This window comes from Lithobates pipiens, unplaced genomic scaffold, assembly GCF_037356315.1.
Source record: "Lithobates pipiens isolate NorthernLeopardFrog02 unplaced genomic scaffold, aLitPip1_a1.2 Scaffold_18, whole genome shotgun sequence".
NCBI classification, from domain to species: Eukaryota; Metazoa; Chordata; class Amphibia; order Anura; family Ranidae; genus Lithobates; species Lithobates pipiens.
In genome coordinates, this window is record NW_027507758.1 from 43,412,819 (window position 1) to 43,428,505 (window position 15,687).

The 15,687-nt window shown below is 46.3% G+C and overlaps 2 protein-coding genes across 2 annotated transcripts in view; both read left to right on the forward strand.

Moving 5' to 3' along the window:
* The window catches only part of LOC143987097 (uncharacterized), a 77,336-nt gene extending 76,594 nt beyond the window's left edge, over positions 1–742 (forward strand). The window contains exon 7 of the mRNA XM_077485625.1: positions 620–742. The gene's annotated coding sequence lies outside the window, so the exon portion shown is untranslated. The remainder of the gene's footprint in view (positions 1–619) is intronic.
* Positions 1–15,687, forward strand: part of LOC143987101 (calmodulin, striated muscle-like) — an 89,412-nt gene that overhangs the window by 30,838 nt on the left and 42,887 nt on the right. The window lies entirely within an intron of this gene.

Here is a 15,687-nt window from a genome sequence, read left to right on the forward strand (position 1 = left end):
TTTCTGTAAAATTCAAATGCAATATGCCAGCCTGGAGGCCTTCTGTACACAGCTGGTGTTAGAACAACCCCAAAAATGTGGATCACTAATTTACTCTGCAGTAAGATACATGTTAAATTTTAGGCGTCCTTTGCAGCAAAAATCTCATTGGGGAGATACTCCTAAGGCTGGATTCACACCTATGCAGTTTTAGTTCTTTTTGCATTTTGCAGATTTGCACTAGAGTCCATTTAACATGGTTTCCTATGGAACCTGTTCTGTAGTGCAAATCTGCAAAATGCAAAAAGCACAAAAAATGCATAGGTGTGAATCCAGCCTAAAAGTGGAATCACTTCCAAAATTATGCAGACCCTGAAACTTTCCTCATTATAGCCCTGCAAGTGCATCAGCTGATCCATATTGAAAAAGTCACTTCCATAAAGAATCAGTATCCAAAAGCATAGAAGAACAAACAGCTATTCTTTCAGAGGACAAACAGGTAGGAATATGCAACAGATCTTTTTCAAATCCTTGTGATATTCACTGGTCACCCAGGGGGGATTGTTTTATTTCTCAACAAATTGGAATTAATCTTTAACATTGGCTAGCCACTCACTATTGGTTTTCGTTTTTCTTGCAGAGTTTGTACAAATGATGACGGCAAAGTGAAGACTGTGCAGAATGTTTTAAGCTTTTTGTACAAAGATGTTTATTTGCCTTTCTTTGCTTGTAACCTAATAAATGTCCCCCCTTACTGATTGCATATATGGTAATATCTAGAATTCAATTCGGGTGCTTGGGGGTGGTGGGTGGGTGGTTGCTTGTACTGCCTTCCCATCCACCGCTCGTACAAGGGGTGCCGCCTTCCCATACATGTCCTCTGGGGGGGGTGGCTGCCGTTAGTTTGACCCCCCCAAAAAAATATTTAGCACCGGCTGCCACTGCTGTAGATAAAGAGGAGAACCGGAACCTTCAGGAGGAAGAGTGGGTTGGATAAAAAAAGTTAGCAGTGCCTCCACCCAGGTCAAGGCCTCTTTGAAGATGGGAGATTCCGTTCCTTAGAAATTCATCAGTAATTTAATCAAAGTAATTGGGAGCAAACCATATACTATTGCAACCAGCATATAACATTAACCATAAGTATATAGATGCACACAAGTGTAGAAATTATACAAACTCTTTATAAGAAAAGATTACTAATAGTACATACATCCAAGGTGCAAACAGGTATTATCAGCAAAGGGCCCATCAAGAGTCCTGGTAGAGTTGTGCACATATATACGGGTATATCTATTTATTTCTAAATATGGAAAAAATGCCCTGCGAGCTTCCAGAGTATATCACCTAAATTATCCTTAAAGGTATCTATGCAGGAATTTCAGCTGTGGCAAAAGTGGGTTTAGGTAATTTTATGCTAAATATTGAGCACGGCTTAACCACTTCAGCCCAGGAAGGATTTGCCCCCTTCCTGACCAGGCCATTTTTTGCGATACGGCACTGCGTCACTTTAACTGACAATTGCGCGGTCGTGCGACGCTGTACCCAAACAAAATTGACATCCTTTTTTTACCCACAAATAGAGCCTTCTTTTGGTGGTATTTGATCACCTCTGCGTTTTTTTATTTTTTGCGTTATAGACAAAAAAAGAGCCACGATTAAAAAAAAAAAAAACACACAATTTTTTTACTTTTTGCTATAATACATATCTAAAAGAAAAATATAAAAAAACAAATGTATTCATCGGTTTAGGCTGATATATATCCTTCTACACATTTTTGGTAAAAAAATAAATAAAATTACAATAGGCGTATATTGATTGGTTTGCACAAAAGTTATCGGGTCTACAAACTACGGGATAGATTTAGGGACTTTTTTTCTTTTTTATTGCAGCGATCTGCAATTTTTAGCAGACTGATAAATCTGACCCCAAACTACACTGTTTGGGGACCAGTGACATTATCACATTGATCAGTGCTATAAAAATGCACTGATCAATGTAAAAATGACACTGGCAGGGAAGGGGTTAACATGAGGGGGTGATCATGGGGTTAAGTGTGTTCCCTGGGTGTGTTCTAACTGTAGGGGGGGTGGGCAGGCAGGGATATGACAGAGATCACTGTCCTCAATCACTGGAAACAGTAGATCTCTGTCATGTCACTAGTCATAACGTTGAATCGCCTTGTTTACGTTCTGCCTCTCCTCACCACAATCGCAGGCCACCAGTAGACATTGAGTCGGGGTTTCAATTTCAGCAGGACTGGCCCGAACTAGAACTACCAGACTGCTGGAAGAGGGTATAAAAAGGTGAGTGGAGGTCTAGATCGCTCTCTTGAGACGCCAGCTTGGATCTGTCAGCAGGAGCTCTGTGTCAGTGTGAGCTGCTGCTAAATCGTGGCCTGTATAAAAGGGAGCCATACAGTTGCATCCAGAGGGACACCCACAGACAGCATCGCTTCCCATGTACACCGGACCAGAGGCTGTTACAGGTGCTCCAGCGGTGCCTGCACTTCAGATCTGGGATCTTCTGTAGCCCTGTGGTGAGCGGGCACCTGCCCATTTAGTTCTTTAAGACACTGCATTTAGACATCACTTACTCAGGCGAACTTCCTGGTACTTGTAATGCTACAGGAAGCTGTTTATTCACTTCACTGAACACTGGATGCAGACATCTGTGCCTTGTTCACACCCCTACCATCTGTAATCTTATTGGATACAATAATATTAAAACCGCATAGAAAAAGTTTGAAGTAAAACAAAGATAAACTACATTTGTTCTAGTAATACCATCAATGATTTCCCTTTTCATAATACTTCAAAGCTAGCTGAAGATTTGCCAGATTCCAATGAGTAATATTAAAACCCTTTTTTATCCTCTCCTTATTTGCTTAAAGTGACTAAAGTCAGTGACATAGGAGATAAAGTGTCAGTTCCCTACCCTTCTGCTTAAGGGTTACTGTGACAGAAATAAGTTCTAACTGATTTTGGGTCATACTGTATACTTGGTATTTCTCTTTACTACTGAAAGGTTCTAAATGACCAAATAGCATTTCATCAATAGTGCCATATTATTCAGATACAATACTTCTATGATTTACAGTGTTATGTTATGCACTTTCATGTGTCCCTTTTACTACAGTAAACAAACTTGAACTGTTTCCTTGGTATTGTTTAAGTTTCTTGTTATTGATGACAGTTGGTAGCACTACATACTATAGAGGCTAGAGGTGGTTCAACTGCAATTTTAGACCAAAATTAATTGTGCGGTCACATGCTCTGAGGTGAGCAGAATCACACAGGGGGAGCACAAGTTTGCAAACACTGTGGATAGGTTTGGAATACCATCACAAAGAATTAACTACATTGAAGATTTTAAAAGGACTTTTTTTGATGAGGTATGGATTTCGAGCACTTTTTACATCTATTTGATTAAGGATTTATTACATTTATATTATACTTTATGAAAAGATTATTAATTTAATAAATTAATATTTGTACTGGTTTTATGATTTATTACATAGTAAGGATATTTGGTAAAGTGAACAGCGCAGCACGTTGTTTTGATTTATATATCTAGTTATTAAATCTAGAAAGTGCAGCGCTAAAAAGCACCTATGTGTGGAAAATAAGTGTGTGTAAACAAAATGTAAATGGGAACAATCCACCAAAGTCCCAGGAAAGAATATTCACAGTCGTGAGAACCAGTCCACCAAAGTCTCAGAAAAGAATATTCACTGTCGTGGAACTCATGAAATTTTCAAATAACATTCCCGAAGTTGAAATTTCCAAACATCTCAGGTCTCAGAAACTCTTGAAACAAATTGTAAGATAGTTATTGAAGGTGGGTACTCTTACCGGATAGGTTGGACACATCCACCGTATAGCAGTGTGTCATCAAAGCTTATAAGAGGCTCTGATAGCCCAAACCGAGGGGTTGTCGGCCGGATGGTAGTTCACCTCAGGGTTCCTCGTCTTGAATCTCTTGTAGTCTCCAATTGAGGGAGGTAGGTAAGCCTTCCGGACCTCAAACAGCTGTAGAGCTTGGCACAAAATGTCTCATAAAGGTTCATCATAGAGGGAAAAAAACATAAAAAACGCCTCTCATGGTGAAATTCAACCAGTAACGGTTTATTGAAACAAAACAAATAGTCCATAAAAAATCATGTGATAGTTACATAAAAGCAAAATAGCAACAGCAATGTGGGGAGCAGAAATATGCTAGCCCTACGCGCTTCAACCGCAAAGTCGTCTACTGGGGCAATGCCTCTGAGTCCTCGTGGCCCACTGAGCTGATTATTAGGGATGGACCATGGCCAACAACGTCCCTAAATTTTTTGGAGGGAGATCTTCCTGGATGAAACAGGTTTATGCTTCACCACCCTGTGTCGCTTACCTGAGGAAGAGGCAGTGTGATGCATTGTCTAGTGGAGTCCATGCCTTGATGGATCAGAGCTGTTTTGGCTGCAAAAGGGGGACCTATGCAATATTAGGGGTTGGTCATAAGGTTATGGCTGATCAGTGTTTATTACTGATCCAAGCTTCCTTGTCACCTCCTAGCTTCAGGAGTCCATCTTGTGTATATTACAGTGTTGGAGCTCACTCTAGTACCCTGGTGGAAGACTACACTACAGCCCCAACACCAAGAAACAATTGACCATTCAGGCCAAAGCATTGTCACATGGGGAAGGCTACATGTTCCCCCATACCAAGAAGCAATATTCTGTTACAGCAGGCACGGAGCCCAGGCAGGTAAGTTTATCTTGCTGTGGAGGGCATGGGCTAGCAGGCATGTCAGGGAAAAACAGCGGAATACAAAATATAGTAATTTGTAGATATTAGTCAGTTTTATGTGAGTATGGTATGGTATCAGAACATAGTTGTGTAGCCATCTTTTGGGGCTATGACAAATTACCCTCACTAAACAAAATATAGCACTAGACCTGTAGGTAATATAGCACTAGACCTATAGGACCTGTAGGGAAATGGGGAATCGGGAACCTGTAGGCAAAGGAACTACTGCAACCGGCATATAACAGTAACTATAAGTATATAGATGCACACCAGTATGGAAATAATACAAGCTTTATATAAGTAAAGATTATTAACACTACATACATTCAATAAAAAAACAGGTATTATCAACATAGGACCCAACAAGAGTCCTGGTGGAATTGTGCATATATACAGTACTTAGGTATATACTATATATAGTTATTATATATATAGTTGGTAGAGATACTTCCAGATGAATGTTGCAGCAAAGTCCAGTTGCAGGGACCCTGAGAATGACAGTGATGCAGCATTTGTCTTGAATACCTGAAAACAGGATCTCCGGTGATGAGGAGACCCTCCAGTCATTGTCCAACCAGCCTGGAATGGAGCTTTTTGCCAGCAGGAACTGTGGTGTGGCACTGGAGCTCAAAGTCATCCTATCTACTCTGCGCTTAGTAATTGCTAGCATCTAATCTGTCATGCAACCAGACCTTTGACTACCAGAAGTGGCTGTAACCTGGCTCAGTCTATGCTGGTTATTGAGCCATGAGCTAAAACTAGCTATAGAATCCCAGATCTGAAGGGAAAGGGTTAACTAAAATAACAGATGCTGCATATACAGTTGTGCTCATAAGTTTATTTACCCTGGCAGAATTTATGATTTCTTGGCCATTTTTCAAAGACTATGAATGATAACACAAAAACTTTTCTTTCACTCATGGTTAGTGTTTGGCTGAAGCCATTTATTATCAATCAACTGTGTTTACTCTTTTTAAATCATAATCATGGAGAGCTGACATATATACAGGTGTGTGTGTGGGGAGCTGACATATATACAGGTGTGTGTGTGGGGAGCTGACATATATACAGGTGTGTGTGTGTGGCTGACATATATACAGATGTGTGTGGGAGGGTGGCTGACATATATACAGGTGTGTGTGGGGCGGGTGGCTAACATATATGCTGGTGTGTGTGGGAGGGGCTGACATATATACAGGTGTGTGTGGGGGGTGGCTAACATATATACAGGTGTGTGTGGGGGGCACTGACATATATACAGGTGTGTGTGGAGGGGTGGCTGACATATATACAGGTGTGTGTGTGTGTGTGTGGGGAGCTGACATATATACATGTGTGTGTGGGGAGCTGATATATATACAGGTGTGTGTGGGTGGCTGACATATATACAGGTGTGTGTATGGGGAGGGCGCTATACATGTTTTGGGGGTGACAAATATACAGGTGTGGGAGGGGCTAACATATATACTGGTGTGTGTGTGAGGGGGGCAGCCATATATACAGGTGTGTATGTTGGGGCTGACATATATACAGGTGTGTATGTTGGGGCTGACATATATACCGGTGTGAGGGGGGCTTACAAATATACAGGTGTGTGTGAGGGCAGGTGCTGACATATATATAGGTGTGTGTGAGGGGGGCTGAAATATATACAGGTGTATGAGGGGGCTGACATATATACAGGTTCGTGGGGGGTTGACATATATACAGGTATGTGTGAGGGGGGCTGCCATATATACAGGTGTGTGTGTGTGTGTGTATGGGGGCTACATATATACAGGTGTGTGTGAGGGGGGCTGCCATATATACAGATGTGTGTGGGGGGCTGACATATAGACAGGTGTGAGGGGGCTGACATATATACACATTTTGGGGGTGACAAATATACAGGTGTGTTTGCTGGGGCTGACATATATACAGGTGTGAGGGGGGCTTACAAATATACAGGTGTGAGGGGGGCTTACAAATATACAGGTGTGTGTGGGGGCAGGCACTGACATATATACAGGTGTGTGTGGGGGGGGGGGGGCGCTGACATATATACAGGTGTGTGTGTGGGGGGCGCTGACGTATATACAGGTGTGTGTAGGGGGTTGGCTGACATATATACAGGTGTGTGTAGGGGGTTGGCTGACATATATACAGGTGTGTGGAGGGGTGGCTGACGGAGGGGTGGCTGACATATATACAGGTGTGTGTATGGAGAGCTGACATATATACAGGTGTGTGTGTGGGGAGCTGACATATATACGGGTGTGTGTGTGTGGCTGACATATATACAGATGTGTGTGGGAGGGTGGCTGACATATATACAGGTGTGTGTGTGGCGGGTGGCTAACATATATGCTGGTGTGTGTGGGAGGGGCTGACATATATACAAGTGTGTGTGGGGGGTGACTAACATATATACAGGTGTGTGTGTGGGGGGGGGCGCTGACATATATACAGGTGTGTGTGGGGGGGGGGCGCTGACATATATACAGGTGTGTGTAGGGGGTTGGCTGACATATATACAGGTGTGTGGAGGGGTGGCTGACATATATACAGGTGTGTGTGTGTGTGGGGAGCTGACATATATACATGTGTGTGTGTGGGGTGCTGATATATATACAGGTGTGTGTGGGTGTCTGACATATATACAGGTGTGTGTACGGGGAGGGCACTGACATATATACAGGCGTGTGGAGGGGTGGCTGGCATATATACAGGTGTGTGTGGGGGGCGCTGACATATATATACAGGTGTGTTGGGGGGCGCGCTGATATATATACAGGTGTGTGTGGGGGGGCTGACAAATATACAGGTGTGTGTGGGGGTGGGCGCTGACATATATACAGGTGTGTGTGTGTGGAATTGTGGCTGACATACAGTGACTACAAGTAGTATTCAACCCCCTGCAGATTTAGCAGGTTTGATAAGATGCAAATAAGTTAGAGCCTTCAAACTTTAAAGAAGAGCAGGATTTATTAGCAGATGCATAAATCTTACAAACCAAAAAGTTATGTTGCTCAGTTAAATTTTAATAAATTTTAAACATAAAAGTGTGGGTCAATTATTATTCAACCCCTAGGTTTAATATTTTGTGAAATAACCCTTGTTTGCAATTACAGCTAATAATCGTCTTTTATAAGACCTGATCAGGCCGGCACAGGTCTCTGGAGTTATCTTGGCCCACTCCTCCATGCAGATCTTCTCCAAGTTATCTAGGTTCTTTGGGTGTCTCATGTGGACTTTAATCTTGAGCTCCTTCCACAAGTTTTCAATTGGGTTAAGGTCAGGAGACTGACTAGGCCACTGCAACACCTTGATTTTTTGCCTCTTGAACCAGGCCTTGGTTTTCTTGGCTGTGTGCTTTGGGTCGTTGTCTTGTTGGAAGATGAAATGACGACCCATCTTAAGGTCCTTGATGGAGGAGCGGAGGTTCTTGGCCAAAATCTCCAGGTAGGCCGTGCTATCCATCTTCCCATGGATGCGGACCAGATGGCCAGGCCCCTTGGCTGAGAAGCAGCCCCACAGCATGATGCTGCCACCACCATGCTTGACTGTAGGGATGGTATACTTTGGGTCGTATGCAGTGCCATCCAGTCTCCAAACGTCACGTGTGTGGTTGGCACCAAAGATCTCGATCTTGGTCTCATCAGACCAGAGAACCTTGAACCAGTCTGTCTCAGAGTCCTCCAAGTGATCATGAGCAAACTGTAGACAAGCCTTGACATGACGCTTTGAAAGTAAAGGTACCTTACGGGCTCGTCTGGAACGGAGACCATTGCGGTGGAGTACGTTACTTATGGTATTGACTGAAACCAATGTCCCCACTGCCATGAGATCTTCCCGGAGCTCCTTCCTTGTTGTCCTTGGGTTAGCCTTGACTCTTCGGACAAGCCTGGCCTCGGCACGGGAGGAAACTTTCAAAGGCTGTCCAGCCCGTGGAAGGCTAACAGTAGTTCCATAAGCCTTCCACTTCCGGATGATGCTCCCAACAGTGGAGACAGGTAGGCCCAACTCCTTGGAAAGGGTTTTGTACCCCTTGCCAGCCTTGTGACCCTCCACGATCTTGTCTCTGATGGCCTTGGAATGCTCCTTTGTCTTTCCCATGTTGACCATGTATGAGTGCTGTTCACAAGTTTGGGGAGGGTCTTAAATAGTCAGAAAAGGCTGGAAAAACAGATAATTAATCCAAACATGTGAAGCTCATTGTTCTTTGTGCCTGAACTACTTCTTAATACTTTAGGGGAACCAAACAGAATTCTGTTGAATTGAGGGGTTGAATAATAATTGACCCTCTGAATAAACTTTTCACTATTTAAAAAAAAAATTAAACAAAGAAATAACATTCTTTTTTGCTGCAGTGCATTTCACACTTCCAGGCTGATCTACAGTCCAAATGTCACAATGCCAAGTTAATTCCGAATGTGTAAACCTGCTAAATCTGCAGGGGGTTGAATACTACTTGTAGGCACTGTATATACAGGTGTGGGGGGCGCTGACATATATACAGGTGTGTGTGGGGGGGGGGGGGGGGGGCGCTGACACATATATACAAGTGTGTGGAGAGGTGACTGACATATATACAGGTGTGTGTGAAGGGGGCGCTGACATATATATATAGTTGTGTGAGGGGGGCTGATGTATATTCAGGTGCGTGGGGGGGCTGACATATATACAGGTATGTGTATGGGGGGCTGACATATACACATGTGTGTGTGGGGGGGCTGACATATATACAGGTGTGTGTGTGCCTGGGGGGCTAAAGCTTCGTAAGGGACCCAAAAATTTCTGATGGCTGCCTGCGGATATTCGTGCATGCACAGGTGCCCTACGCTATTTAATCTTGGCCAGTACTCAGGATCAGTGCTGCTTTATCTTCAGCCTCCTGTATAACCTGTGACTCTGTGAATCTGTATCCTGTTTCCAGTTGCTGAACCCACTTGTCTTGGCCATTCTCTGAACTCCACCTGCACAAACCTTGGCTTGACCTCTGCTTCTGTCTGCTCCGTTGGCTCTTGCTTTACTGATCAGTTCAAGACCTGGCATGTTTCCTGACCATGCTCCTGCCTGTACCCTGTACCTGATCCATCCTGTCTGTGTCTGACCTGACCTGCCTGACTCTGCTACTCTGCCTGCTGCCGCCATTATCAGCTGCCTATATGCTTATTGGAGCCATCTGACAACTTCTGCCCAGCGTGGACACCTGCCGCACTGCTAGAAAGACTTACAGGCACTCTGTACTCCTGCGCCTCCTGTCTACACTATCAGGGGCCCAGAGTCAGAGGTGTAAGAATGGCATTTCTCATAATATTAGCCTCTACTACCAGGTACATGATACATACATACAGTATCACAGGCCTAGCTATCTGGCACTGTACATGTGAGATAATAACATTAGGACAGAGATAAGTTTGTCACAAGGATTTAGATACACACTCAAGAAGCTATTGGCAGCTGCAGTTAAACTATTAGAACATAGGATTATTTGCCTAAGAGTCTCTGATTCTGGTCTGGGTGAAAATACAACAGCAGTAGCAGCCCCTGTGTGTATAAGATCAGGTGACTCAGTTCTTTGTCTCTCTCACCACTTCCTCCTTCCAGAGTTTCTGACCCAGACACATAGAGACAGGAAGTGATGTGCATAAATAATCTCTGTGAACATTAAGTAGCAGAGCCCCTTACAGACAGTAGAGAGCAGCACATCCTGACAGTTGGTTGTGAGATTATGTATTACATGGGATTCTCATACATTCAGGGCCGAAACTAGGGGGGAGGCTGCCCTGGGCATGGAATTGGGAGGGGTGCTGCAGCTGGTACTGGTCCTCCTGCAGCAGCTGAAAGGCTGCTTTTCCTCCTCTACCTCCAGCTAACATTCAGCTGCTGCAGGAGAAATATACAGGGATCGGTACATACCTGTAAAGCCAACCCAGCTGCCACTCCTGTTCCTGTCCCTTCTTTTGCCCCCTCCACTCCTCTGCCTCCACCTTCTCTGGTCTCCCCACAGTGCTCACCTTCTCTCCCTTTCTAGTTGTGCAGTGCAGGCTGAATAATGACAATATCCTCGGCACGGAGAAGCTCATCATATGATCCGGAAGATAGGCAGTGACACACAGTTATAACATAAGCTTCCCTGGTACTCATTCTAATGCTCTTTCCTTCCCCCGCTCTTCATCTGGTCTGCAGCCATGGGGGAATCTAGATGGAGTGGGGTGGAAGGAAAGAGCAGGAGAATGAGTGCCGAGGATATTATAACCTTGTGTGGCTGCCTGTCTTCCGGATCGTATGATGAGCTTCTCTGTGCCGAGGAAATTGTCAATATTCAGCCCACACTGCACAAATAGACAGGGAGAGGAGGTGAGCGCTGCAGGGAAACCAGAGAAGAGGGGACCAGAGGAACACCACAGGGCAGAGGTGCATAGGGGCAGAGGAGCACAAGGGGGGCCAGTGGAACACAGAGGGGACCATAAAAGTTTGGGGGGAACAGAGAAGCACAGTGGACCAGAGGAACACAGGAGGGATCAGAGGAGCAGGGGGGGACCAGAGGAACAAAGGTGGATCAGAGGAGCAAGGGGGAACAGAGGAAAAAGGGGGAACAGTTACTCAGCTTTTGATGATATCCTGCTCATCAGTCCTGCTTACTTAAGTCATCCAGCCCAGAGGATCTCTGCCTTCGCCTTAGTCAACATCACAGTGACTATCTCCAGCATTCCTGTTAAAAGACTTGCTTGGCTGACATCCCTTCTGGCTCCAGATCCTGCTCTTTTGACAACATTTGTTCTATTTACTTTTATTATTAAACACGTGTGATTTAACTGTACGTCTGTCTCGGTCTGATTGATCATGGTTTCTGACACAGAGGAGCACAGAGGGACCAGAGGAGCATGGGGGGGGGGAGCAGAGGAGCACAGCGGGGACCAGAGGAGCACGGAAAAACCAGGAGAACACAGGGGGAACCAGAGGAGCACAGGGGGGACAAGAGGGGCAAGGAGGGAATCAGAGGAACACAAGGGGACCAGTGGAGCAAGGAGAGACCAGAGGAGAATAGGGGAACCAGAGGAGCATGGGGGGAGCAGAGGAGCAAGGTTGTGACCAGAGGAGAAGGGGATGACAGAGGAGCATGAGGGGACCAGAGGAGAAGGGGGGGGAAAAGAGGAGCAAGGGAAGGACCAGAGGAGCACAGGGGGAAGGGACAGACAGCTGACTCAACAGCTATGGTCTGAGATTTTCCCACGTTTCTGCCTAATCTAGTCTATTGTATCAGTCGCCTGCTTACACTATCTCTTTCACCTGGGTGGGCAAACTTCGCCAGCAGGTCCGCCTGCTCAGCATGGGATCTCTCCACGGATCCCTGCTGAGCAGGCGGATGACAGGTCTGTGTCCACTCCCTTTATACAGAGCGGCGCAGAAACAGCCCACTTTCCTCTATGGGCAGTCGGATGTAAATGACATAAAGAGAGAGGCGCCTCTGGGTGTAGAAGTATAACAAATTTATTGAGCACAAACAGTAGGCAACTCATATTTAGGAGGTTAAAAAAGGCATCTGGTAAGTCCCAATACAGTGAGAAATTGAAGGTTTCATCAGTAGACGATCCAATCCTGCGCAGGGAGCGCTGTTTCCTCGTTCACTGCTCTCTTCTACACCACTGATGTAAACAGCCGGCCACGGTGAGGAAGGGCTCAAAACAAGGCCTGGAACACTGGTGGTACAGAGGCCAGGATGGATGACGTCACTGGCATGGAACGCGTTTTCCTGAGCATGCACACTGCGGATGACACTGCAGCCGTGCTCCTTTTTCAAGCTGGATGATGGAACTGCAAGGGGCAGCCTTACACAATGTGCATGGGGCACCTACTTGGAAGGTAAACACTCCAAATCTACCCCCAAATCTGACGATCATTCGCCGAATCTGACAAAATAAAATTGCCCCCAGCAAATTCAAATCCCCCATCACTTTTTTTTAATATAAAGTTTATTTAATTAAAAAAAAAAAAAAAAAAACGTACAATGTCAGGATTCAGATAAATACAGACAGAATACGTAGTTTACTTGCATAACAAAACATTTGCGGTAAAGCGACGTTGGATATAACATACAGTTAGTCTAGACCGAGTTCAAGTGCCCCACATTCCACCCCTAAAGTATTCCATAAGTATTGTATGCGGGGAGGGAGGGGGGGGGGAGTTGGGGTATCCACTAAATACTACAGTCCATATGGTCAGCTCCTCATCCTTGATTGCACTTGGGGCAATTCACTGTTCGTTCAAGGTATATTCTCGCCAAGTGTGCTGGGGAATAATATGCCCAGTGAAAACATTTCAGTTGTATGAACCTGTCCCTTGCGGAAACCACAAGGGGCAAGTACTGCTGGATCCCTTCCTCCCAGTCATCGGCAGCTAAGTCTGGAATGTCCTTCTGCCAGAGCTCATACAGATGGGAGACCCTGGACGTGTCCAGAGCAGTCAGCATATTGTAGATTGTGGATAGTGTTTTCCCATCCCCAGCTGATCCGAGCTCACCCTCCTCCACCCTTGACATCTCTAGAACCACCAGGGATGGGAATTGGGATTGATAGGCGTGAGTTGAAGGAATCTGAAGAACATGCGGTTCGATAACCCTCTATCTCTCTTCAGGGTGTCAAAGGGAATTAGCTGTCCCTGGGACACTATGTCCTCTAGGGTCGTGATCCCACATAGGGCCCAATCTCCCATCACTTTAGCGGGGATCGGCAGAGCAACTAACTGTCTGTCCGCTTACATCCAACTGTCATCCGATCCACCAGATGGATGGGGAACAGATCTGTCTATTTTTAACGGATAGGATCAGTTTGGATGTTGGCATGTATCAACAGACACATGTCCATTTACACGCGCCACTCCATAGAGGGCTGTGAGAGGAGCCTTACGCTACCAAATTGCTGAATGCTTGAGAAGCCGCTATCCATGGGCATAGCATCAGGGGTCATAATGGCAACCCCCTTATGCTCCCGTTGTGCCTTCCTGCAACACTGGGCAGGAGGGGTGGCATATACTAGAATCGATTACCTATATTTCCCCCCTACAGCAGCTGCCTGTTTAGGCATTTTCTTCAGTTTGACATCTTCATCCAGGGCACTGACTGACTTCCCGGTAAGAAGGGGGGGTTGCCAAAATCATTCTTTGCCCCAGGTGAAAGAATGTCTAGCTTCGCCACTTCATACATTATTTTATGTGTGTACAACAATTAAGCAATCCACCCATGTTTGCATATAGAGCCGGTTCACACAGGGGCAACACGACTTCCAGCGCGACTTTTGGAGGCAACTTGGACACGACTTGAGTAAGAATAACAGCGTGACTTACAACACGACTTTAAGTCGCCCCCAGGCCAGGCGCCTTTGGCCGTGGCCAATCAAAGAATAATCAGCTGTCAAGGGGGAACTCCATGCCAAATTTTACATAAAAAACGGGCATCGGTTCCCCTCCAAGATCATACCAGGCCCTTGGGTCTGGTATGAATTTTTAGGGGAATCCCTACGGTGTGGGGGTCCCCCCAAAATCCATACCAGACCCTTTTCCGAGCATGCAGTCCGGCCAAGCTGGAAAGGGGGTGGGGACGAGCGAGCACCCCCCTGAACTGTACCAGAGTGCATGCCCTCAAAATGGGGGAGTGGGTGTTTTGGGAAAGGGGGCGCCCTGCAGCCCCCCACCCCAAAGCACCTGGTCCCCATGTTGATAAGGACAAGGGCCTCTTCCCGACAACCCTGGCCATTGGTTGTTGGGTTCTGCGGGCGGGGGGCTTATCGGAATCTGGGAGCCCCCTTTAATAAGGGGGCCCCCAGATCTCGCCCCCCCCCCCTGTGTGAATGAGTATGGGGTACATTATACCCCTACCCATTCACCTGGGGAAAAAAGTGTCAATAAAAAAACTACAGGTTTTTAAAGTAATTTATTAGTCAGCTCCGGGGGTCTTCTTCCGACGTCGGGGGTCTCTTCTGACTGCACCGCTCTCTCGGGCCTCTTCTTCCGGTCTCCGGCCTCTTCTCCCGCTCTCCGGTTCTTCTGCCAGGCTCCTCCGCTATCCTCTTCTAGCTCTTTTACTAGCGGTGGCCCAGTCTTCTCCATCCTTCTTCTCTCTTCTTCCAATGTTGACACAACGCTCTCTCCCGCTAAAATGGCGTGTGCGAGGTGCGCAACGACTTATATAGGAATGGGGCATGGTCACAATGTGACCCCACCCCTTATGACGTCACAGTCCCAGCATGACCCGGGACTTCGCATCATAAGGGGCGGGGTCACTGTGTGACATCACCCGGTGACCACCGGGGAGAGAGCGTCGTGTCAACATCGGAAGAAGAGAGAAGAAGGACGTATAAGACCTGTCCACCGCTAGTAAAAGAGCTGGAAGAAGATAGCGGAGGAGCCCGGCAGAAGAACCGGAGAGGGGAGAAGAGGCTGGAGCGAGCGGTGGAGTCGGAAGAGACCCCCGAAGTCAGAAGAAGTTCCCCGGAGCTGACTAATAAAATACTTTAAAAACCTGTAGTGTGTTTTTTTATTGACACTTTTTTTCCCTAGGTGAATGTGTAGGGGTACGGTGTACCCCATACTCATTCACATAGTGTGGGGGGGGCGGGATCTGGGGGCCCCCTTATTAAAGGGGTGCTCCTGGATTCCGATAAGCCCCCCTCCCACAGACCCCGACAACCAAAATTCAGGGTTTTTGGGAAGAGGCCCTTGTCCTCATCAACATGGGGACAAGGTGCTTTGGGGTGGGGGGCCACAGGGTGTCCCCTTCCCCAAAGCACCAACTCCCCATGTTGAAGACATGTGGCCTGGTAGGGTTCAGGAGGGGGGGGCGCTCGCTCATCCCCACACCTTTTTCCTGACCGGCCGGGCTGCGTGGTCGGTCGGATAAGGGTCTGGTATGTTCCCCTTAAAATCCATACCAGACCTAAG